Source organism: Phyllostomus hastatus, unplaced genomic scaffold (assembly GCF_019186645.2).
Source record: "Phyllostomus hastatus isolate PE091 unplaced genomic scaffold, TTU_PhHast_1.1 phas_contig_58, whole genome shotgun sequence".
NCBI classification, from domain to species: Eukaryota; Metazoa; Chordata; class Mammalia; order Chiroptera; family Phyllostomidae; genus Phyllostomus; species Phyllostomus hastatus.
The window spans coordinates 16,815,743-16,838,756 of record NW_025333916.1 but is presented as its reverse complement, the minus strand read 5'-3'; the positions used below and the strand labels follow the sequence as shown (position 1 = coordinate 16,838,756).

Below are 23,014 nucleotides of genomic sequence, written 5' to 3'. Positions count from 1 at the left end.
CATATGTTTCTTTGTTCTTAGAGGTAAAAATGTGCCTTTTTTATTTGGCTTGAATGTCTTTCAAAGATGTTTTATAATATATTTTTCTGATTATAACACTAATCCATGTTTACTTAGGAAAAGTTGGGAGTTAAAAAAAAGATAAAAATACTGTAGCCCATAGATAATTACTGTTAAATATTTTAATGTATTATTTCCATGTATGTACATTGCTTTTTTTGTTTATGAACTTGGGTTTATGTTTTGAATCAATTTTCTATCCTGTTATTTTTTTTCTTGAAAATTCCCATATATGGGAAATTTCAAACATATACAAAATTATGCAGAGTAGTGTAGTGAACCTCCATGAATCAAACTAGCAGCTTCAGTGTTTCTCAACTCAGCCAATCCCACTTCATCCCTACCCCTACTCCTTTCTTTCTTGGATGATTTATTTGAAGCAAATCCTAGAGAACATTGTTTTATCTGCCAGTATCTCAGTGGGTACTCATGAAAAACAACTCAGGGACTGGGGGCACTGATGCCCCCACCCCTGCTGTGCAGTCGAAAAATCTGTGTATTATTTTCGACTCCCCCCAAACTTAACAAGTCAGTTAAGTTTTTGTATCTGTAAATGGTTGGTTCCAGGACCCCATGCATTTACCAAGAACTGTACATGCTCAAGCCCCTTAAATAAAATGGTACAGAATAATGCATACAGTCGGCCCTCCTCATTCTTAGATTTCAGCCTTGGATCGAAAATACTCTTTTTGACCCTCAGTTGATTGAATCTGTGAATGTGGAACCTACAGATATGGAGGCTGACTCTATTTATTGAAAAAAAAAATTACGTATAAGGGGACCTGTGAAGTTCAAACCCCAGTTGTTTAGGGGTCAACTGTAATTGAGACTAAAGTCGATCACTTGAATCAGCACTTACATTTCTGGTTTCTGCTTATTTTTATAAACAATAATGTTAAAATTTAATAAAATATCTAAACATTGCACAAAGACATTGCCAAAACTGAATTATTTGGCTGGCAGACAGCATTGCCTGGTCGTATTCCTAAATGTTTATTCATTAGATGAGATGGAAAAGCCATTTGGCCTACCAAAGACAGCTTGGGTGTCCTGTGTAGGGTTTCCAGATTCCATGGCTGCCTCTGCCTTTGTCTTGTTTTAATTTGTGTTTCTCTGATTATCATTGAGAATATGTAATTTTTCCTGAGTTTAGTGTCCACATGTAATTTTTATTTTGTTTGCATATCAGACTAAGCGAAGTCAAAAGTCCCATTTCTGTGGAGTGTCTAAAACTAATCTGTTTATAGACAGAATGGAGTAGTGGAGATTCTGCAGTCCAGTGGTCCAGTAGGGGGCTCCTGTCACCTGGGCTTTGGGTTGGAGGTTTGGCTCTTCCCCTTAGTGATATTGGTTGAATTACTCAACTGTGTTGTCCTTCGATATCCTTTTCTTTAAAATAGGGGAAATAAGAGTGCTTACATTATAAGATTGTGTGAAGATTAAGTAAATTAATATAGTGTAGAAAGCTCTCTATAGTGGAAGCTATTCTTTTTTTGTTCCCCTTCCCTCCTCTCTCACTCCCCCTTCATTATTATTTCTTTTAATATTACTTCTCCCCAATTCTCTTCTGGAATTCTTATCAGAAGAAATCAAGTATGTTGGACCTTCTGTTCTCTCTGTGTATAGCCTTTATGGTGTCTTCTCCCATCTACAGCTGGTTCTCATATTGTTTGGCTTTTGGGGATTTCTTCTTCTTCTTCTTCTTTTTTTTTACTCTAAGAAAGATTTTTGATTCTATTTTAATTCACTATTTCTTTGTGTTTTTAGTAGACTGGACCAGTTAAGTCCTCCATGCTTATGGTAGCATTCTTTTATTTTTAAACTGAGACCTCTTGGCATTCTGAAAATAATGTCTATAATTAATAATTGTAATTAATTAATTATATTTTGCTTTAGTCAATTAATTTTAAAAAATTAATTTAATTTTAGCATTTAGCTTTTAATTCACTTTTTCTTTATTTTGCTTTACTCTACGAGATGTGGTCCTTTTTTAATTTCCCCCCTAAATGCTAGTGAGTCTATTTTGGCAGCCGTGAAATTTAGCTTTTATCAACCTGAGATAAAAATTGCAGCCATATTAAAAAAAGAAAAGAAAATCAGCAGCTGGGATAGGGTTGCTTTTAATTAGTAGGTATGAAAAACATCTCTTGCCAAAGTTGTGCTCCATTTTTACTATCAGTAAACAAGATAGCATTGAATTTTTGAGGAGAAAATTTGTTTCTGTTGGTATATTCTTGTCCATTTTAAATAGTGATAGGTAGATTCTTATGTCTCAGACTTAAAATCTTCTCTTTTTCTTTTACTGTAAACTTGAATGTAAAGATAGCACTTTTTATCAGTTATTGGTTGATATCTTACTAATACTGAAGAAATAATAAAGCTGTGTGGGAAAAGGCAGAAGAATGGCTTGGGATTATAGAATACACATTTTAAAGTACGTATTTGGTTTCTTTGGTATTCTTAACTTCAACCACAAGAGGTCTCTAAAGGATTTTGTATATTCTGTGAATTACAGTTTAAAGGCTACTGAAAGCTCTCACTTATTTTTATTTCTCAAAGTATAGACTTATTTACTTTGTGTCATATGGTAATTTAGAATGACTATTATTCAAAGATTGTACTAAGATAAATGCTTTATTTTTAAATAATGATAAGCTATCAATTTTTCTTAGGTTAATTATCTTCATTTATTTAAATATGTTTATAAGATTTCAGCTTAAATCATAGGAAATCAGTGTTATTATCCTGATTGTTACCCTTTCTGTTTGTCTTGAGAATATTTATAGAGAAACATTACAGAAAAAATGGTGCCCAGCCCCCCACCCATGCTAGCGAAGGCCCCCTTTAAAAAGACCATTAAGGTGATATTACAGGTAATTCTAGTTTTCTTTTTTGAAATATCCACTACTACTGTTGAAATATTTTTGTAAGTAAAAACTTTTTAACTACTTTAAGAAGTAGTTTTGGAATTTAATAAGTAGCTTTAGAATTTAGTAGTAAGTAGTTTTATAATTTATTAAAGTTTAATCAGAATGCTTTCATGTTGATTAAGTTATACCACCTTCTTATAAAGTTTCTCCTTTCCGACTTATTAAAAAAATTGTTTTAAAGTTAAAAGTCAAAATCACTTGAAGAAATACCAACAGCAAGTGAATTCAGAGAGCCCACAGAGGGCGTACATCACGTCGAGTCCCAGCTTGAGAGAGGAATGCCCTGGAGCAGGGTGGTTCGTCAGTGGGCCTTACCGCTAGAGCCGAGTCACACCTGTTTTACTTACCTGGCAGAATTCTAAGTAGTTCACAAATAAACATTTTTTACTTTCATATGTAAATAGTTACTTAAGGTGTACTAAAAACATGTAATTAGTGAATCAGATCTGTGATTTCGTGAATTTGTATGGTGTAGAAAGAATGAAGTTGATAAAATGTGGGTTGATTTAACAGAAACCAACAGGGTGTAGTAACAATGTGCTCATGGATGTGGCAGCATTTTGAAGGCGGGGGCAGTGACTTCAGTTGGGGAAATGGGTTGGAACACGCTGTAGGGGCAACGTATGTCACTTTTGTCTTGCCATTTCGATTCTGTGTGCGTGTTTGAGATAAATTCAGCATAAGTGGGACCATTGCTGTAGTGAAAAAATAAATCTAAACCAGAGTTTTAGAGAAATACAAACGAATTTGAGGCTGAGAAATGGCCTGAAGATGGGTCACTTTCCATTTTTTTCATAATAGCTCACCTTTCGAATTAAGGTATTTTATTCTTTCTTCAGATTTATTTTATTAATTTAAATAGCTAGTGGTAAATTTTGATTATTTTTTTATCCCTAAAAATATCTGTATTGATAGATGTTTCCAGCAGACTCTCAAGTTAGTGGTACATCTTCTGAGTTCCCCATCATTATACATTCATTCATTTATTCTTAAAAACATTTATGGGGTGTGTACTATACCCCAAGATCATTACTAGATGGTGAAGATATAAAAATGAATAAGATCCCTACCTTCCATATTCTTACAGAGGAGGGGGTGGTAGTCATGGCAATATATCATTACAATGAAAGTGCCAGTTATTAAGGTCTTCTGGAGTAACTGGTAGCATTTGAACATCAACCTTTGCCTGGAGGAGTCAGGCCAGACTTCCTAAAAGAGTATGTCAGAACCGAGACTTGAAGAATAAGAGCAAGGTGGATGGAGGTGCATGAGAGAGTGGTTTTCTTGGCCAGTAGAAACTAGTTTGGTTGGCTGCTCTGCCAGAGTGAGCGTGGTAGCCCGAGGCAGGGCAGATGTGGGGATTGGAGAGAAAGGTAATGTAACGTGAAAGTGAAGGGGAATCAAAGGTGAGACAGTGGAGAGAAAGCAATATTAAGGAAGGGTTGGGTAAAACGTTTCCTGTGAGAAAGACTGAGAAGGGGGTGGCTGGTGGTAGGAGGTGTATCAATGATCTTCTGTGTTCCCAGCACCTATCGTAGTAGCCTGCATATAGTAGGTACTTAATAACTACGTGGTAAAGAGTGATTAAACAAGTGACTTTTGGAATGGGGAGAATAATGGCTATTTTCTATTTGTTTTTCTTAGGAAAAATGATTTGGGTTTTATAAACATAGAAATTATTTTAGTAGCTGGAAGTTCATACATATAATATATACGATGATAAGTGTATATTTAAATGGTACGGACATAGCTAACTTAGCTAACCTGACTCACTTCTTTTGGGAAGACTATATTCGCTTTCATTTTCCTCATTGTTTTTATTCTTCAAAAATTAAAAAAACAATGCCACTTTAAATTAGTTTGTTTAAACATCCTAATGTATATATGAAAATTCAGATTTTAAAACATGATAAATTAATAGTTTATAGTTACTCTTCAAAAATATTTGCTACAGGGCTTATCTAAATAAGGAGCCTCCTTGTGCATTTCATTGAGTGTAACTCTGCAAGAAGATCTCTCCTTGAAAAGCGTAAATGGCTGATTGATAGTAGTGGAACAGGAAGAAACAGCATTTGAGGAGTCTGGAGGACTGATCTTACTGATTGTTACAGAGCACTCCCAAGGCAGGGCGAGCCTGAACAGAAAATTGGGAAGCAGTTGTGTAAGACGTGCAGAATTGTTTTCATTATTATTATTAAGTATATTTTATTGATTATGCTATTACAGTTGTCCCATTTTTTCTCCCCTTTATCCCTGTCTGCCCTGCACACCCCCTTCCTCCGCCATCCCCCTGGCCTTAGTTCATGTCCAGGGGTTGTACATATAAGTTCTTTGGTTTCTCCATTTCCTATACTATGCTTAACCTCCCTCTGTCTATTTTGTACCTACCAGTTATGCTTCTTATTCCCTGTACCTTTTCTCCCATTCTCCCCTCCATCCTCCCCTCTGACAATCCTCCATTTGATCTCCATTTCTGTGAATTTGTTCCTGTTCTAGTTGATTGCATAGCTTGTTTCTGTTTTTGTTTTTTTAGGTTCAGTTGTTGATAGTTGTGTTTGTTGTCATTTTACTCTTCATAGTTTTGATCATCTTCTATTTCTTAGATAAGTCCCTTTAACATTTCATATAATAAGGGCTTGGTGATGATTAACTCCTTTAGCTTGACCTTATCTGGGAAGTACTTTATCTGCCCTCCCATTCTAAATGGTAGCTCTGCTCCATAGAGTAATCTTGGATGTAGGTCCTTGCCTTTCATGACTTGGAATATTTCTTTCCAGCCCTTTCTTGCCTGCAAGGTTTCTTTTGAGAAACCAGGGGAGAGTCTTATGGGAACTCCTTTGTAGGTAACTGTCTCCTTTTTTCTTGCCCTTAAGATTCTCTCCTTATCTTTAATCTTGGGTAATATAATGATGATGTGCCTTGGTATGTGCTTCCTTGGGTCCATCTTCTTTAGGACTCTCTGAGCTTCCTGGACTTTCTGGAAGTCTATTTCCTTTGCCAGATTGGGGAAGTTCTCCTTCATTATGTTTTTAAATAAGTTTTCCATTTTTTGCTCTTCCTCTCCTTCTGGCACCCCTATGATTCGGATGTTGGAACATTTCAAGTTGTCCCTGAGGTTCAGAAGCCTCATCTCATTTTTTTGAAATCTTGTTTCTTCATTGTGTTCTGGTTGAGTGTTTATTTCTTCCTTCTGCTCCAAATTGTTGATTTAAGTCCCAGTTTCCTTCCCTTCACTCTTAGTTCCCTGTATATTTTTCTTTATTTCACTTTGCATAGCCTTCACTTTTTCCTGTGTTTTCTGACCATACTTAGCCATTTCTGTGAGCATCCTGATTACCAGTGTTTTTGAAGTCTGCATCTAATAGGTTGGCTATCTCTTCATTTCTTAGTTCTGTTTTTGGAATTTTAATGCTTTCTTCCGTTTGGGCCATAGTTTTTTTGTTTTGGTGTACTTCTTATATAGTAAGGTGTGGAGCCTTAGGTATTTGCCAGGGCGGGGCAACCCAGTCACTGTGTTGTGGCACTGTACGTGGGGGAGGGATCCCAGAGGGAGCAATGCTGCTTATGTGGTTCTTGGCCAGCTTTCAGTCACTTCCTCCACTATCCACAAGCAAATTGGGTCCTTCTGGTGCTGATTCCTGAGTGGGTGGGTTTGTATACATTCTAGGATCCGGTGGGTCTTTCCAGAGAACTCTCCTGTGAGGCTGAGAGTTTCTCCCACCACTGCAATCTCCACAGGTTTTTATAGCCAGAAGTTTTGAGGCTTTATTACCCCAAGCTGGAACCCTGGGTTGCGTGGTCTGTGTCACTCCCCAGTTGTTCCTCCTGGTTTATCCACACACAAATTGGGACCACCCGCTGCTGCCTCTCCCTACTGGTCTTCCAGATGCAGCCTTGCTGCTCATCATCCTCTCTACTCTGGCTGCCCATCTCTGCCCCTCCTACCGGTGTGGATGAATGTTTCTTCTTTAACTCCTTGGTTGTCAGACTTCCATACAGTTTGATTTTTCTGACAGTTCTGATTATTTTTGTTTTTAAATTTGTTGTCCTTTTAGTTGTACAAGGAGGCAAAGTGTATCTACCTATGCCTCCAACTTGGCCTGAAGTCCAGAATTGTTTTACTACTTCTACTTTTGTAAATATACCTGTTTATTTGGGGTTGAAAATTTAATTGTGTGAAATGTCCCATTAAAAAGCTTTTTATTCCAAAGTTAAAAGATCCCAAGGTAGTAAGTGCCAAAACCCACTAGTCCTTTCTGATGCTGGTATGTCTGCCTTCTATTATTAAGATATAAGCTAATAAAATAAAATACGAAAAATTTCCTCAATTGAAATCTTAATATAGGTAGCCTCTGTCCTTAGGATCTTGTCAATTATGTATTTTTTCCCTTTTCCTCTTCATAGTTCAAAGAGAGAATCCTTTCACTCTTCTTCCTTTCTAGTGAAGTTTCTTTCACTGTTCACCTTCTATCACAGACTTGAGGCTAGTTTGGTTCAGAACCCCTCTGAACTTGCTTATCTCTGAACATTTGTGGACTTAGGCTTATCCATTCATATTTTCTTTTCTTTTTTAATATATTTTTCATTTTTTAATTATAGTTATATTAGTTTCAGCTGTACAGCATAGTGATTAGACATTTATATAATTTATAAAATGATCACTCCAGGAAGCCTAGTCCCTGTCTGATACCATACTTTGTTATTACAGTGTTACTGCATTAGTTTTGTTCAACGACTTCTTCTTGTCAAATGTCCTGCTGAAGGGACATTTCTTACTAGTTTCTATTAGTTTTCTTGATTACTCTGATATTATTCTCTTACCTTTTGTTTTCTGGCTAAGAATTTCTCCTCTCTCCCATCCTCTTTTTGTGGGTTCTTTGTAGCCACTAGCCCCACTCTTCATCCATAGAGCAATAAGAGTGTGTGAAGTCCTGGCATGTTTTTTCCCCTCTGCCATTTCCCCCCCCACCTCTCATACTTCCTCTTTCCCTTATTTCTTCTCCCCTTGTTTTCTTTAAGAAAAATACCTGTCTAGTATGTGATTTAATATATTTTTTTGATTTAATACACATAGTACTGAGTTAACGACATTTCTCCACATTTGCTTCCCACATCTGAGCAATTCAAAACTTGGGCCAGTTCCTGGTACTCTTTCCCTCACTGCCTGGTACTCTTTCCTGTGCTTTGTGCCTTCAGCTCTGACCAGCTCTTCTTGGCCAGGCTGAGCTGGAGTCTTCACCTCAGGGGAATGGACCCTGAACACACCATTTGTTGCCCCCAGCACTAATAGGAAGGCTGGTAGAAGAAGTAATGGTAAGTGGAGCTGCGTGTCTTCCCTGCTGGCTGTGTGGGAGCATGGCCATGCCACAGGATTAACTCCTCACCTGGTGAAGCCATTGAGGTCAGGGGAGTGCTGTTGTGTGATGCCTTTAAGATGCTTTGTGTTTATCTAGGAGGGTCTGCACCTGACTCATCAAGGCAGTGCTTTTTGAAATGTGGTCACCAATCATTAGCGGATCGTGAAATAGTTTTATGGGTTGCAGGGACCACTTTTAAAACAATGAATAGAATAGTATGGAGTTGAGATAGATGAGTGTATTGCATGTAATAAGCTACGTATTATTTTATGAAACTTTGTTTTTCCATTTGCTCTACATCTTAATCCTATCTTTAACCCAAGAAAAACTTGTTTTAAAGAGTGGCAAATTGAATTCTGGGCATTCCTGCTAATAATAAATCAAGTGGTGTATACAAGTCACATATTAGTTGAATAATGTTTCCTTTTCCATTCAGCTTCACAAGCACTTATTGTGCAATTACCATGGATTTTGTTGAGATGAAAAGATCCGTGAGCTTTACCCATTAAGGGCTACCAATCTATTGGAGAGCCAGCACATATACAAATCACTTCAATGCAAGGCAGATTGATATAATGTGTGAAAGAAAAGTGAACTAAATACTGAAAGTACAGGAGAGGGAGAGATTAATATTCTGTCTAGAGCAGCCCTACTCAGTACAACTGCAATGTGACCCACAATTGTGAGTCAGGTATGTAATTTAACATTTTCTGGTGGCCACATTAAACAGGTAAAAAGGGCCCTGGTCATGTGGCTCAGTTTGTTGGAGCATCGTGTCTTACACCAAAAGGTTGTGGGTTTGATCCTTGGTCAGGGCACATACCTAGGTTGTGGTTTGATCCTTGGTTAGAAGCATACTGGAGGCAACCAATTGATGTTTCTCTCTCACATCAATGTTTTTCTCCCCCTCCCTTCCTCTCTCTCTCTCCCCCCTCTCCTTTCTTGTCTAAAATCAGTAAATATATCCTCAGGTGAGGATTAAAAAAGGTAAAAAGATAGGAAGTTAATTTTAATAATACTTTTTATATGTAAATTTTTTATATATATTTTTTTGTATACTGAGTTTTTGGCCCTGGCTGGGTAGCTCAGTTGGATAGAACATTGTCCCAGTACACCAAGGCAGCGGCTTCGATTCCCGGTCAGGGAACATACAAGAAGCAACCAATGAATGCATCAGTGAATGGAACAACAAATCAATGTCTGTCTGTCTGTCTGTCTCTCTCCCTCTCCCCCTCTCCCTCTCTCCACCCTCCTTCCCTCCCCCCTTTCTTGTCTAAAAATCAATAAATATAAATGAAAAAAATTTATATACTGAGTTTTTAAAATTCATTGTGTTTTTAACACCTGTAACATCTCTTAATTGTTTAAAAAAATCAGCACAGGACTTTAATAGGCATTTTACAGAAGAGGAATGACCAATAAACTTTTTTTTTAAAGCTCAACCTTAATTAGGGAAACATAAATTAAAACCAAAATGAGATTCCATTTCATATTCATCTACTAGATTGGCCTAAAGTTAAAATTCTGACAATTTCAAATGTTAATAAAGAGGATAAATAGGAAAACCTTTGGGAAATATTGCACATTGTCTAGTAAAGTTGAAGATGTTTGCATGCTCTCAATACCTTATATTCAGTGATACCGTAATCCTCATATGTAGCCTAAACAGAGGTGGGCACCCTGGCTAAATCCTGCCATTCCCTGCCTTTGTGAATAAAGTTGCACTGGAACTAGCCTCGCCCATTGTTTTACCAATTGTCCATAGTGGCTTTCATGCTATGGTGGCCGAGATGAGTAGTTGTGACAGAGATCATACGGCCTTCGGAGCTTGTTTCCTCTAGCCTTTGCCCTAGAGCAACCTGTGCATAACCATCAGTAAAAATATATAAGACTGTTTATAACAGTACTATGATACCAACTTTCAAACAATCTACACTCTGTCAGTAGAGAATGAATTAAAAACTGTGATGTAGTCATGCAGTGGAATAACACACAGAAGAGAAAATCAGTTATAACTGTATGGCTAAATCTCAGGATCATATGTAGACAAAAAGTCATAGAATATGTAAGATATTTATATAAAACTAAAATATGCATAGTTAAATAGTTGAAACCTTATAGAAAATCAACAGAATTATAAACACAAAATTCAGCATAATTGTTACATGTGGGTAGAAAGAAAGGGAAACAGAGTGGTTATAGATATCTAGGGATCTTTAAAATTAATAGTTATATTCTTTTCTTAAAATAGGTAGGTGGTACACAGGTTCTTGTTATATGATGAATTGTCATACATATGTTCATAAATTTTCTTTTGTATTTACTCACTATTTAATAGAAACTTTTTAAAAATCTTCACTGAAGGATATGCTTATTGGTTTTAGAGGGGGGGGTGGGGCAGAGAGAGAGAGAGAGAGAGAGAGAGATCAGTTGCCTCCCGTACACTCCCCAACTGGGGTTAAAACCTGCACCTAGGTATATGCCCTAACCAGGAATCAAGCCTGCAATTTTTGGTGTACGGATGGCACTCTGACCAATTGAGCCACCCAACCAGGACTAAAAACTATCTTTTAAAGTTATGAGTTAAAAGAGTAACTCAATATTTAAAAGAAGCTATCTCTGAAAGCAGTGATGTAAAAGGAAGAGGTAAACTCTTTTGGTTGGTCTTACGAAAGAGACTAGATTTTCCCATTGTGCTTGGAGCCTCTCAGGCAACTGCTCAAATAACATTGTGAAGTATGATTCCTGTTATTTGAAAAACTTGGCTTTATTAGGCAGTGGTTTCACACTGGATTTTCCTTACTCACCTACACTCTTGTCACTTGTCCTTCACCCATGTCTATTCATGATCCAATAAGAAAATCATAGGGAAAGATGAGGAATTGGTCATATTCTGGCTGTTAATAATTAAGGGCCATTTCCATGGTTATCAGGGAACCAAGGCCATCCCAGAAACGGCTAGAGAAAGGCATGAAATATGGAAAAATAAAGTTACCAGCAGAGTTGTCTCTATACAACCCTGCAGCACTCTAAGCATTTTCTGAGAACATGGAGCAAGGTTTCCCCGATTCACAAAGTAAGGAACGAGGTGTTCCAGATGGTAGATTTAAAATTTGGGGAAGAAGATGTCCTTCTCTAGTCAGATGAGATCCCTGTGGTTTCCAACATAAAATCTGTAGATAAATTCTTCCGAGTTCAGTGACCTCTGCTCCTGTTAGAAGTCCTAAAGGTCCCTGGTCCCAGTGTGGTTCACAGGCAGCCACTGCCACAGGGCTGAATCCCCCTGCTGGGCTGAAAAGGTAACTACTCCGAGGTCTGCAAGGTCAAAATGGGTCATAAGGACTTAAATCTGAAACTGCCAGTTGATAAACAAGGTGTCTGAGGCCTGTGAAAAGTTATCACCTGAATATTATTTTTTCTCTGCAGTCTTCGTAAGGGGTGTGTTTTTCTGGATTTTGTTTGCTTCTACAGAGTGTAGGTCCCTTGGCTCACTTTCTTGCGTCAGTAGTTTCAAGGTCTCCAGTTTCCTTTGAGTTTTTAAGATGTAAACTTAAATAAATGAGTAATATGTTATTTTCTGTCTGACAATCCCCCCCCCACCACACACACACACAGAATCACACACAGGTGGAAATACAACCGGCCACTGGGGGACTCAGTCCGCTTGACATCTTGTGTTCAACATGCTCAGTAGGCACACAAGATTTGTAGCCATTCTGTTAGACAATGCACTTTCATACCACTTAGGGACGCTTAGTTTAAGGGAGAGCCTAGAGGGATAGGTAACAGGTAACTGGACAGGTGTTGGGAAAACATTCCATAATGAGGGAAACATTTAAACAAAGATGAAATGAGAATTTGTAAAAAAAAATAGTTAATGAAACTCTTACTATATACCAGGTATAGTCTATGACTGTTACATGTATTAACTCAGGTAGTCTTCATATCAACTCTTTGAAGTGGTTACTATTATTATATAGGAACTACTATGTAATTTATAATGATAACTTTTTATAAATGAGGAAACAGGCACAGATGGTCAAGTAGCATGTATTTGTGCGTGTATCTATCAATCTATTATTTGTCTGTCTTTCTCTCTGTATCTCCCGTAGGCAGAGTGGTGGCCCTCCAAAGATATCCATGTCTCAGTCCCTGGAGCCAGTAAATAGGTTAAGTGGCAAAGGAATTACAGTTGCTACTCAGATGACTTTAAGATAGGGAGAGTACCCTGATTAATTCAGGTGGGTCTCATTAATCATAAGAGTCTTTTAGACATGAAAGATGAGAAGGAGGAAGAGGAGGTCATAATGATGCAATGATGTGGTGTCTGACCCACCAACACTGCCTCTGAAGGTGGAGGGAGGAGCCACGAGCCGAGGAGTATAGACTGCCTCTAGCAGCGGGAAAGGCAGGGAACCGGATTGTCCCCAAGGTCCTCTAGAAAGGAACACACCCCGGCTGACACCTGGAGTTAGCCTGGTGAGACCTGTGTTGGAGTTCTGACCTACAGAGCTGTAAGATAATACATGTGTGCTGTTTTTAAACCATTAAGTTTATAGTAATTTGTGATGTTAATGAAGAGTAGTGCACTATCAATATGTGTTGGTATGGGTGATGATGTAAAATCGTTTTCTTAAGGTGGATGGTGGCTTCAAAGAACTTTTTGTTAATCAATGACTATTTACTGGAATTAGGTCAGACACTGCCTCTCTTCCTTGGATGTTCAGTTTCTTCTGCCTTATTTTTTATACTAGCTGAAAACTGACAGGTGTTTAATACTATGTAAGTAGACATTACTTTTGTTGCAAATAGGAAATAAAATACTAGTTTTGGTTTTGACTGAAATGTTGGAGATTTGAAAGTAGTTCATGAAGTGGTTATTGCCCCTTTTAAGTCTGAGCAATTTCTAGTTGCTAAGTCAGGGTATCATTTATATATGAATTACCATCTAGGTAAGTATACTTTATAGTCTTTTATGTAACTCTTAACTGTCAGCCCCCACATATCGAGAAGTTTACTTGTGGGTGATAAAATTAAGACAAGAGATTGCCCACCCATGCAGAACAAAATCTATTTTTTGTACTTGCCAGAGAACAGTGGGAACAGCCTGGCCTGCAGGTTGATTGTCATATTCTGCCTCCTTCCCACCTACTTATTGCTACAAAGAGACACAGAGCTTAGCCTCATCACATGCTGTCACTTTCCCTGTGCTGCCGAGAAAAGGGCTTCCTTAGATTATTTCTAAGCCCCCGTGCTTCTAGGAGAGAAGCTGCTGTCTTGCTTCCGGGTTGCATATTTACTTCCACTTTATCTTTTCTTTTGTACTAACAATGCATAGATTTTCCTTCAGGGACATGCTTTATTCACTCCTGCCATCATCTTAGTAAAATACTACCTTTGTCAAAGTGCTGATATAATACAATGCTCTGCAAACACATAGATATAAAGAATGATTTTTAGAAAACTACAATTCCAAGTTAAATATTGGCTTAGTGTAGAAAACAGTGCTGAAATTCAGTGGTTCCCTGGGGCTGTGGTGATGTGAGGTGTTTATTGGGTGTCTTTCTTCTAACCTCAAAAGTGGAAAACTTAAAATTCGGTGCTGCCTGTTCTCCAGGTGCTTAGTGAGTGCATCTTCACCTTCCGGAATTCTCTTTGTGGCTTAGGGAATCTGTATGATCTTGCTGCTTTTGTTCTTAGAGGTTCATAGCAGTGCTATTTACAATAGCTAAGTGCTGGAAACAGCTTAAGTGCCTGTCAGCAAATGAATGGATCAAAAAATTGTGGTACATTTACACAGTGGAATACTACATTGTGTAAATAAAGGAATAAAGGAATTTCTACCTTTTGTCACAACATGGAACTGGAGAATATTATGCCAAGTTAAATAAGTCAGTTGGTGAAAGACAAATACCATATGATCTCACTTATAAGAGGAATCGAATGAACAAAGTAAACTAATGAGCAAAATAGAACCAGAGGCATGGAAACATGGAACAGACTGACAGTGATTAGAGGGGAGGGGTGAGGGGGATGATGGTGGGAAGAAGGGGAAGGGACTAGTCAGAGAACAAGTGTGAATGACCCATGGACATGTACATAGTGTGGGGATTGACTGTGGGAGTGGGGGGTGAGCTGGGCAGAGGAGGGCAAAACGAGGAAAGTTGAGACAACTGTAACAGAATAACAATAAACAAAAGACAAAAAATAAAATCAGCCATGATCAGAATGTTTACACTCTTGAAATTGGCAGATATTATCCTATCTCAGCATTTTCCCCAGTCCTCTTGGTATTCTAGTAATTTGTTTATAAACATCTCCAAATAGCTGTTGAGTGTTTTAGTACATGGTGCATTAGTTTGCTAGGATTGCTGTAACAAAGTACCATAGATAGAGTGGCTTAAAAACAGGTGTTTATTGTTTCATAGTTGTGGACACCAGAAGTCCAAAGTTAAGGTGTCAGCAGAGCTGGTTCCTTCTATGGGCTGTGTGGGAAGGGCCTTTCTCCTTGACTCATAGATAACCACCATCTTCTTTGTGTGTATGTGTCCAAATTCCACCTCAAGGGCACCAGTGAGCTTGGACTAGGGCTCACCCTAATCACCCCACTTTAACTTGATTACCTCTCTAAAGACCTTATCCTAATATACAGGGGGTTGGGACTTCCACATATGAATTTTAGGAGGACATAATTCAACCCTTTTCAACACCATTCAGTTTCCTTTTTTTTCATTCATCCTTATGCTACTTGAACAGTGAAGATTTGTTGACTTGAATTGTGGAGGAAACACCAGTTAGTTGGTGTATTATTTTTAATTTATTGTACTGTGAATTCAAGCTAGTCAATTTGTTGATTTTTTTTTTGAAGCAGCTCTTTCTTAGGATAATATTAGAGTTAGCATTCACAGAGAAAAACATTAGGAAGAGTAGTCTTTTTAAGGTTGTCTGAGGTGGGCCTGAGCTTGTTAATGAACTCAAAAGGCACATGATTTGAGTGAAATGGTCTTGATTTTGTGTCTATTGCCAAGAAAATGCTTTTAATCATGCATGAGAAAAATGTCTGAGGTGCATTTCCACTGACCTGAGAATATTTTAATGCTGATTGGGGTCTTCAGGATTATGTAAGTTTCTGGCATTCTCAGAAAACTAGGGTTTCTTTCTTTTTTTTTTTTTCCTCAAAGGCATATATAATGGTAGGTAATACTTTTGTGGTTGTACAATTGAAAAAAAATTATCTATAGGAAGCATAAATTATTTTTAAAAATTTACCTTGTATTAGGGTAACTGTATAAATTATATGGCAAATATCCAAAGCTTTATTTTTATTAACTTTAATCAAGTACGATTTATATGCAGTAAAATTTATACATTATCTGTGGATGAGTTAATTAATTTTGACAAATATATATGTTGATGAACCCTCCCCCCTGCAATTAAGAAGAACATGTCTGTCTTCCAAGAAAGTTCCTTGTGCCTCTTTGCAAATAGTGATTTGATTTTTCACTATAGGGTGACATACTATAGGGTATTTTTGACTATTTTAGAATTTTACATACATGGAATCATTATAGTAGGTACTGTTTGGGGACCAGCTCCTTTCAGCATAGTGCCTGTGAAGTTCATCCCTGTTGCTGAGTGTATCTGTACTTTATTCCTTTCTGTTGTTCAGCAAAATCTCATTCTATGAGTATACCAAAACTTGTTCATCCATTCACTTGCTGAACATTTGGGTTTTTGGCTATTCTCAGTATAGTTACTAAGAACATTTGTGTACTAGTCTTTTTATGGACATATGTTTTTATTTTGGGTAAACAAGAGTCAATTTTGGGGCTGTATGGATAAGTATATATTTAACTGGATAAGAATGGGCCAAACTAACTTTGTCAAAAGCAGTGCCTCAATTACAAGCTCCCACCAGCAGGCTAGGAGAGTTGCAGTTGCTCACATCTTTGCTGACTCTTGGTATTGCCAGTCTTTTAAATTTAGCCATTATAGTGTGAAGTGGTGTCTTGTTTTGGTTTTAACTTGGTTTTCCTGATAACCAGTGATATTTTCATGTGCTTATTGGTTATTCCTATATATTTTTTTGCCCATTTAAAAAAATTGGGTTGCTTATGTGATTATTAAACTGTAAGAATTCCTTCTAGATTCTAAATAAAAATCCACTGTCAGATATATGTATTGTGAATATTTTCCTCCATGCTGTGGCTTGACTTTTAATGTTCTTGATGACCTTGGAAGGACAGAAGGTTTTAGTTTTCATGGAAGTCAGATTTATTGGTTTCTTCTTTTTCTGTTAGTGCTTTTTTATGTTCTAAGAAATTTTTGCCTACCTCAAGGTCATGAAGATTTTCTTTCATGTTTTCTTCTGGAAGTTTATTAGTTTGAACTTTTAGTTTTAACTCTGTTAAATGTTTTGATTTCATTTTGGGGCAAAGTGTGAGAGTCGGGGTTGAAGTTCATTTTTTTCCTTTGTGTAGTATTAGCTTTTCTAAATATTTTCTCATCTTTGAAGACTACTATTTAAGTGATCATTGAGTAACTCCTTTTGTTTCTGCTCACGAAATGAAAATACTTTGTGTCTATTTAAAGTTATTTCAAGCATCAGAGGTAGGTGAGGTGGTATTTTGGGGAGGAACTGCGGTTTCTGAAATCACACATTAGATTTTCCCCATCTTCGTCCTGTTATCCTGGAGCGAAAAAGGTGCTGTTAGAGACGTGCCTTGGTGGCTGCTGAGACGATTCATCACTGCTGACATTTTATCTGTGCACGTCCCACCCAGCTACTTTCATTCTGAAGCTCTCTTCCCTTTGTCTCTTGCCCTGTGAGCACACAAATCCTCTCATCTCTCATTCTGCAGTAGCAGTAATAATAATAGTAATAATAACAGCAAAGCTAATGCTATATATATATATATATATATTAGGCACTGTTCTGAGGTTTTGGTAATTATTGACTAATTTAATCTTTACCAACGCCCTGTGAGGGATCTGCTATTCTTTTGACACAGATTTATAGATGAGGAAACTGAAGTACAGAGAAGCTGAGTCTAGGGTTAGACAGCGAGTAAGTGGCAGAATTGGGATTTGGCCCAAACTTCCTGGCTCCGAAGCACATGCTGTTAACCACTACGTTACACAGTCTGTCAGGAAAAACACACAGGAAGCAACCATTCCCTTCCCTCCCCTCACTTCTGCTTCTGGATATCAAAAGGAGTAATGTTTTACAGCATCATTAATGTTTGGTAAATATTTCATAAAATTTTCATTCCTTTATAATGCATATTACAGTTTGTGTTTCTGTCTCTGGCAGTAAGGTTTCTGACAAAAAAATGTGTGCTTAAAACAAAGTAGCTTTATTTCTGAAGGTATTACTTTACAAACCACAGTCCCACGTGTCCAGCAGAAAGCACAGGCTGTCCCAGCATGTGGTCATTCTTCTGGGAAAGTGTCTTAGAGGAGGTGAGTCGTGGCCCACTTGTTAAATAAGAATGTGCACACAGAGCTAGGGGTGTGTTATGTGCAGATGGGTGGTAATAAGAACCAGGATTGCGTTGGGCTGAAACATTAAAAAGGATGGAAGATGGAAGTTTTAAAATATTGTCACAAGGGAACTTTACCTTAGAGAAGATTTACAGGATTAAGGAAGAAGAGCCGGCAGGCCATGGCTGCAGACAGACATGATGTCCTGTTCAGGTCCTAGGGCTTTGTGCCCCCATTTCCTCCCCTCTGTGCTTTCCCTTTCGTTTCCCAAGTTTGAGTGCTCTCAGTATTCCTGACCTCCTTGCAGATGGAAGTATTTTTCTGTCCAATTTGCAAGACAGATTAGAAATTTTTTTGATTAGCTTAACCTTAAAAGGGTAACAACTACTGTAGAAAAAAAAAGTAAAATCAACATTTAGGAAAAGCTGGAGAAAGGTTTAGAAAGACATGAATTTACCTAGTACAGACTTTTTTTTCCCCCTCTAAGAGAGAGAGTAGAAAGGAGAGAGAACAAAGGAGAGAAAGAAACATTGACTTATTGTTCCACTTGCTGATGCTGTCATTGGTTGATTCTTGTATGTGCCCTGACCTGGGATTGAACCCACGACCTTGGCATATTGGGAAGACACTCTAACCAGTGGAGCTACCCAGCCAAGGCCAGACTTCTTATATTAAGATAATAGGTCCCATCTCTCATAGGCTTTTGAACAACACAATTGTCATGTATTCTTGATTACTTCCTGGGCTTTGGGGCCCTGCCCGAGGCCCCATGGAGTTCACACAGTGAAGGAATTGTTCACTGAGTGAAGAAAGTCTCAGTCTTTCCTGTTGCTCCCCAACAGGCCTGCCCTCTGGGGGTAGGTCCTGGTGTGTTTCTTTACCTCAGCTCATTTTAATTCTGCAGGGGCCTGGCCCTAAATTTGCTTTTAATTTCTCCTCCGCAGTGGTAACTTGACTAAGGTCCCCTTCCAGCTCTGCTTGGTGGCGAGGGCTGGAAGGGGCTTCCTCCTGGTCCCCAAAATCTCTGACTTGTATTTTTACTGCCTGTTGCTTTGGTTTGGAGCAGATTGACTCTCTGAAATCCGACTTTGGGTTTTCCTCACCTTAGTTCACTGTTGGCCACATGGACTTCCGTAGAGGTTACCATGTCTCTAAGTGATTATGTCCACTTCTTTCTTTGGGCATCAGAAGACTCCTTTTTCTTTTTTAAAACCCCATAGTTTCTAGTTGACTGTCTTAAAGGTGAAGATGAACATACTGGCTCAGCTAAGTGAAAAGCTAGAAGGTAGGTTAGTATCAGGCACAGCTGGATTTCGGGGCTCTTCTTTGTCTCTCCTCCTTGGGTTTGTCTTCCTCTTTTGCTCCACAAGGTGGCAGGATGACTCCAGTCATTCCCTCCCCAGACTTCAGTGTCTCCTGAGAACTCCTGCACAAGTCCTGTGATCCATTCTTCCTTTTTCTTTCTCTTGTTCTTTTTAATGAAAGATTTTAATTTTTGACTAAGTACTATATTCCAGTGGTTCAAAAATCTAAAAGTAGTTTAAAAGGACAGTGAAAGTTTCTCATCTATTGTGCCCTGTTTGTCATAAAAGGCCTTGTCTTGCCAGTGCTTTTTGTACTCAACTCTATCTTGCCTGATAATAAAATCTTTTCCTGTGTTTTCTTTTTATGTATTTGCCTTTTCCTATTGTATCCACCTGAGCAATTTTTTTTCAGCCAAACTTTTGTTGTATTTTTAACCTTTCGGAATTTAAGTAGTGCTACTATTTGCAGTATAGAGGTCCCCCCCTTTATAATCCAATCTGAGATTAATTTTCTTTTAATAGGCAAGTTTAGCAAATTTACATTTGTCAATATAGCAGATACATTTGATATTAGCATACCCATATCAGTTTATTTTATTTTCTATTTTCATATCTTTTGAAGAATCTGCCCTGGCTGGTGTGGCTCAGTGGATTAAGCACTCGACTGTGAACCAAACGGTCATGGTTTGATTCCTAGCCAGGGCACATGCCTGTGTTGCAGGCCAGGTCCCCAGTAGGGGGTGCATGAGAGACAACCCCACACTGATGTTTCTCTCCCTCTCCTTCTCCCTCCCTTCCCCTCTCTCTAAAAAAATACATAAATAAAATCTAAAAAAAGAAAAAAGAATCTTGTACTATGTGGCCTGTTTTCCTTGCTACTTTTATGGTGTTATTCTGATACTTTTGTTCTGGTGGTTGTCTTTGATAATTATAATTTCACATAAGGCCTTTAGTCTTCTAAGAAAGTAGTGAGAGTTCACTAATATAAGCAGTGATAAGACTAATTTCATACTGATTCTAAAATAGAGACACTGTAACTATGTTATATAGTTTCTTTTATTCAATCTAAACCTCTATTTAAGTCCATCCTCAAAGGAGAGAATTAATCGTTCATCCAGGAAGGTTGGATCTCAAACAGTATTATTATTATCAGTAAGTATACTGTCAGAAGAGGTCTTGTGAGTTTTCCTAGAGTAGATTGTCAGTCTTTAACAAGGCTCTTTTTGTCTATAAAAATTACAGTTTCTAAGGTCAACATAGATCATAAAATTGGTAAGTTGCCATTTGTTTGGTCACAGTTGAATGTTAGTTCACAATCTTTGTAGGTGGTCTGTTACTCAATGCCAGAGAGCCATCAAGTTGACATTAAAAGATATTATTGGGTCTGCAGTCCTTCCCCCAACCTTTATTTTTTTAGTGTGGGCTGCACATGTGTTGAGAGTTTTATCACCATTTCATTTTCAAAAACAATCTATTTGGCAACAGAGAGGCATGTTACATATAAAAATAATTTTTAAAAATTAGAAATCTTATTTTAAAACAGTCTGGCTTGGCATACTTCATGTAATGACTGAAACCCACATCCTGATGTTCGTCCCCCCGTCCCAGAAAGGGGTTCGCCGCCGTGGCACAGGGAGGAGCAGACAGCCTCTGTAGAGGGTGGGAAACGGAAGGTGTGTCCATAATATTGCAGACCAGGTCAAGTACAGGAGCATCCATAGATGACTTTAAAAAATCATCTTTTTTTGATGAGAACATATTTACTGCCTCTGTAATATAGCAGCCGAAACATACACTATTATCGGAGAGGATTTACATTTCTACTTTGTATTCTGTCCTCGGGTGGCTGCTAGTATTGTTGATGTAGACTAGTGTTTTCAGTCTGCAGTTCGCCTGGGAATCGCCCTGCAAGCCCCTGGCTTCCTGCTGAGTCCAGATTCAACACATTTGCAGTGTGGAACCTGCGCTTTTATTGTGTGTTGCACACGATTCTGATGTGGATATTTTATAGACTCCAGTTTGAAGAAATCAAATGGACAGTTCTGTGTTGTATTTTTTTTGTAATTGACTTTTGCTTTTTAGTTTTTTTAAGTATATTTTATTGATTGTGCTATTACAGATGTCCCAGTTTTTCCCTCCTCTTTATTCCCCTCCGCCATGTACCCCCTCCTCCTCCCACAATCCCCCCCTTTAGTACATGTCCGTGGGTCGTACATATAAGTTCTTTAGCTTCTCCATTTCCTATACTATTCTTAACCTCCCCCTGTCCATTTTTTACCTACCATTTATGCTTCTTATTCCCTGTACCTTTTACCCCATTCTCCCTCCTTGTCCCTGCTGTTAACTCTCCCTGTGATCTCCATTTCTGTGAATCTGTTCTAGTTGTTTGCTTAGTTTTTGTTTTTGTTTTTTAGGTCATTTGTTAATAGTTGTGAGTTTGTTGTCGTTTTACTGTTCATATTTTTGATCATTTTCTTATCTAAGAAAAAGAAGAAATGTCCCTTTAACGTTTCATATAATAAGGGCTTGGTGATGATGAACTCCTGTAACTTAACCTTATCTGGGAAGCATTTTATCTGCTCTTCCATTCTAAATGAAAGCTTTGCTGGATAGAGTCATCTTGGATGTAGGTCCTTGCCTTTCATGATTTTGAATACTTCTTTCCAGCACCTTCTTGCCTGCAAGGTTTCTTTTGAGAAATCAGCTGATAATCTTTGGGAACTCCTCTGTAGATAACTCTCCTTTTGTTACTTTTAAAACTTCTCTCCTTATCTTTAATCTTGGGTAGTATAATTAGGATGTGCTGTGGTGTGTGCTTCCTTGAGTCCAACTTCTTTGGGAATCTCTGAGCTTCCTGGACTTCCTGGAATTCTGTTTCCTTTGCCAGATTGGGGAAATTCTTCTTCATTTTTTCAAATAAATTTTCAATTTCTTGCTGTTGTTGTTCTCCTTCTGGCCCCCCTATGATTCGAATGTTGGAATGTTTAAGTTATCCTGGAGGTTCCTCAGCATCTCCTCATTTTTTTGAATTCTTGTTTCTTCATTTTGTTCTGATTGAATTTTTATTTCTTCCTTCTCCAAATTATTGATTTTAGTTCCAGTTTCCTTCCCTTCACTCTTGGTTTCCTATATATTATTCTTTATTTCACTTTGCATAGCCTTCACTTTGTCCTCTAGTTTGAGACCATACTCAGCCATTTCTGTGAGCATCCTGATTACCAGTGTTTTGAATTCTGCATCTGATAGGTTGGCTATCTCTTCTTTGCTTAGTTCTATTTTTGGGCTTTTGATGTGTTTTTTCCTTTGGGCTGTATTTCTTTGTCTCATCGTGCCTCTTACTTAGTAAGAAATGGAGCCTTAGGTATTTCCTGGGGTAGGGCAACCTACGTTGCAGTGTTGAGGTGCTGTCTGTGGGGGAGGGGCCCAAGAGGGAACAAGACTGCATGCTCAAGTCTCTGCTGGCTTTCAGTCACTTCCCCTGCTACCCACAAGCAAATTGGGCCCTTCTGGTGCTTATTCCTGGGTGGGTGGGTGGGTTTGTGTACATTCTAGGACCCTGTGGGTCTCTCCAATGAACTCCCTTGTAAGGCTGGGAATTTCTCTTGTCCCTGCAACCCCCACAGCTTTTTATAGCCAGAGGTTTTGAGGCTTTCTTTTCCTGAGCTGGAATCCTGTGTTGCATGGTCTGTTTGGGTCCCTGGCTCCCCAGTTGTTCCTCCCAGTTTGTCCGCATGCAAGTGTGGAACCACTGGTCCTCCAGCAGCTGCCTTGCTGTGTATCCTCTCCATCCCGGCTGCCTATCTCTGCCCCTCCTATTGGCCTTGATGAATGTTTCTTCTTTAACTCCTTGGTTGTCGGACTTCCATGCAGTTTGATTTTT

General features: G+C 38.3%; 1 protein-coding gene across 3 annotated transcripts in view; it reads left to right on the top strand.

Annotated features, from left to right (window-relative positions):
• Positions 1-23,014, top strand: part of MSH3 (mutS homolog 3) — a 137,591-nt gene that overhangs the window by 17,862 nt on the left and 96,715 nt on the right. The gene's annotated exons all lie outside the window — the stretch shown is intronic.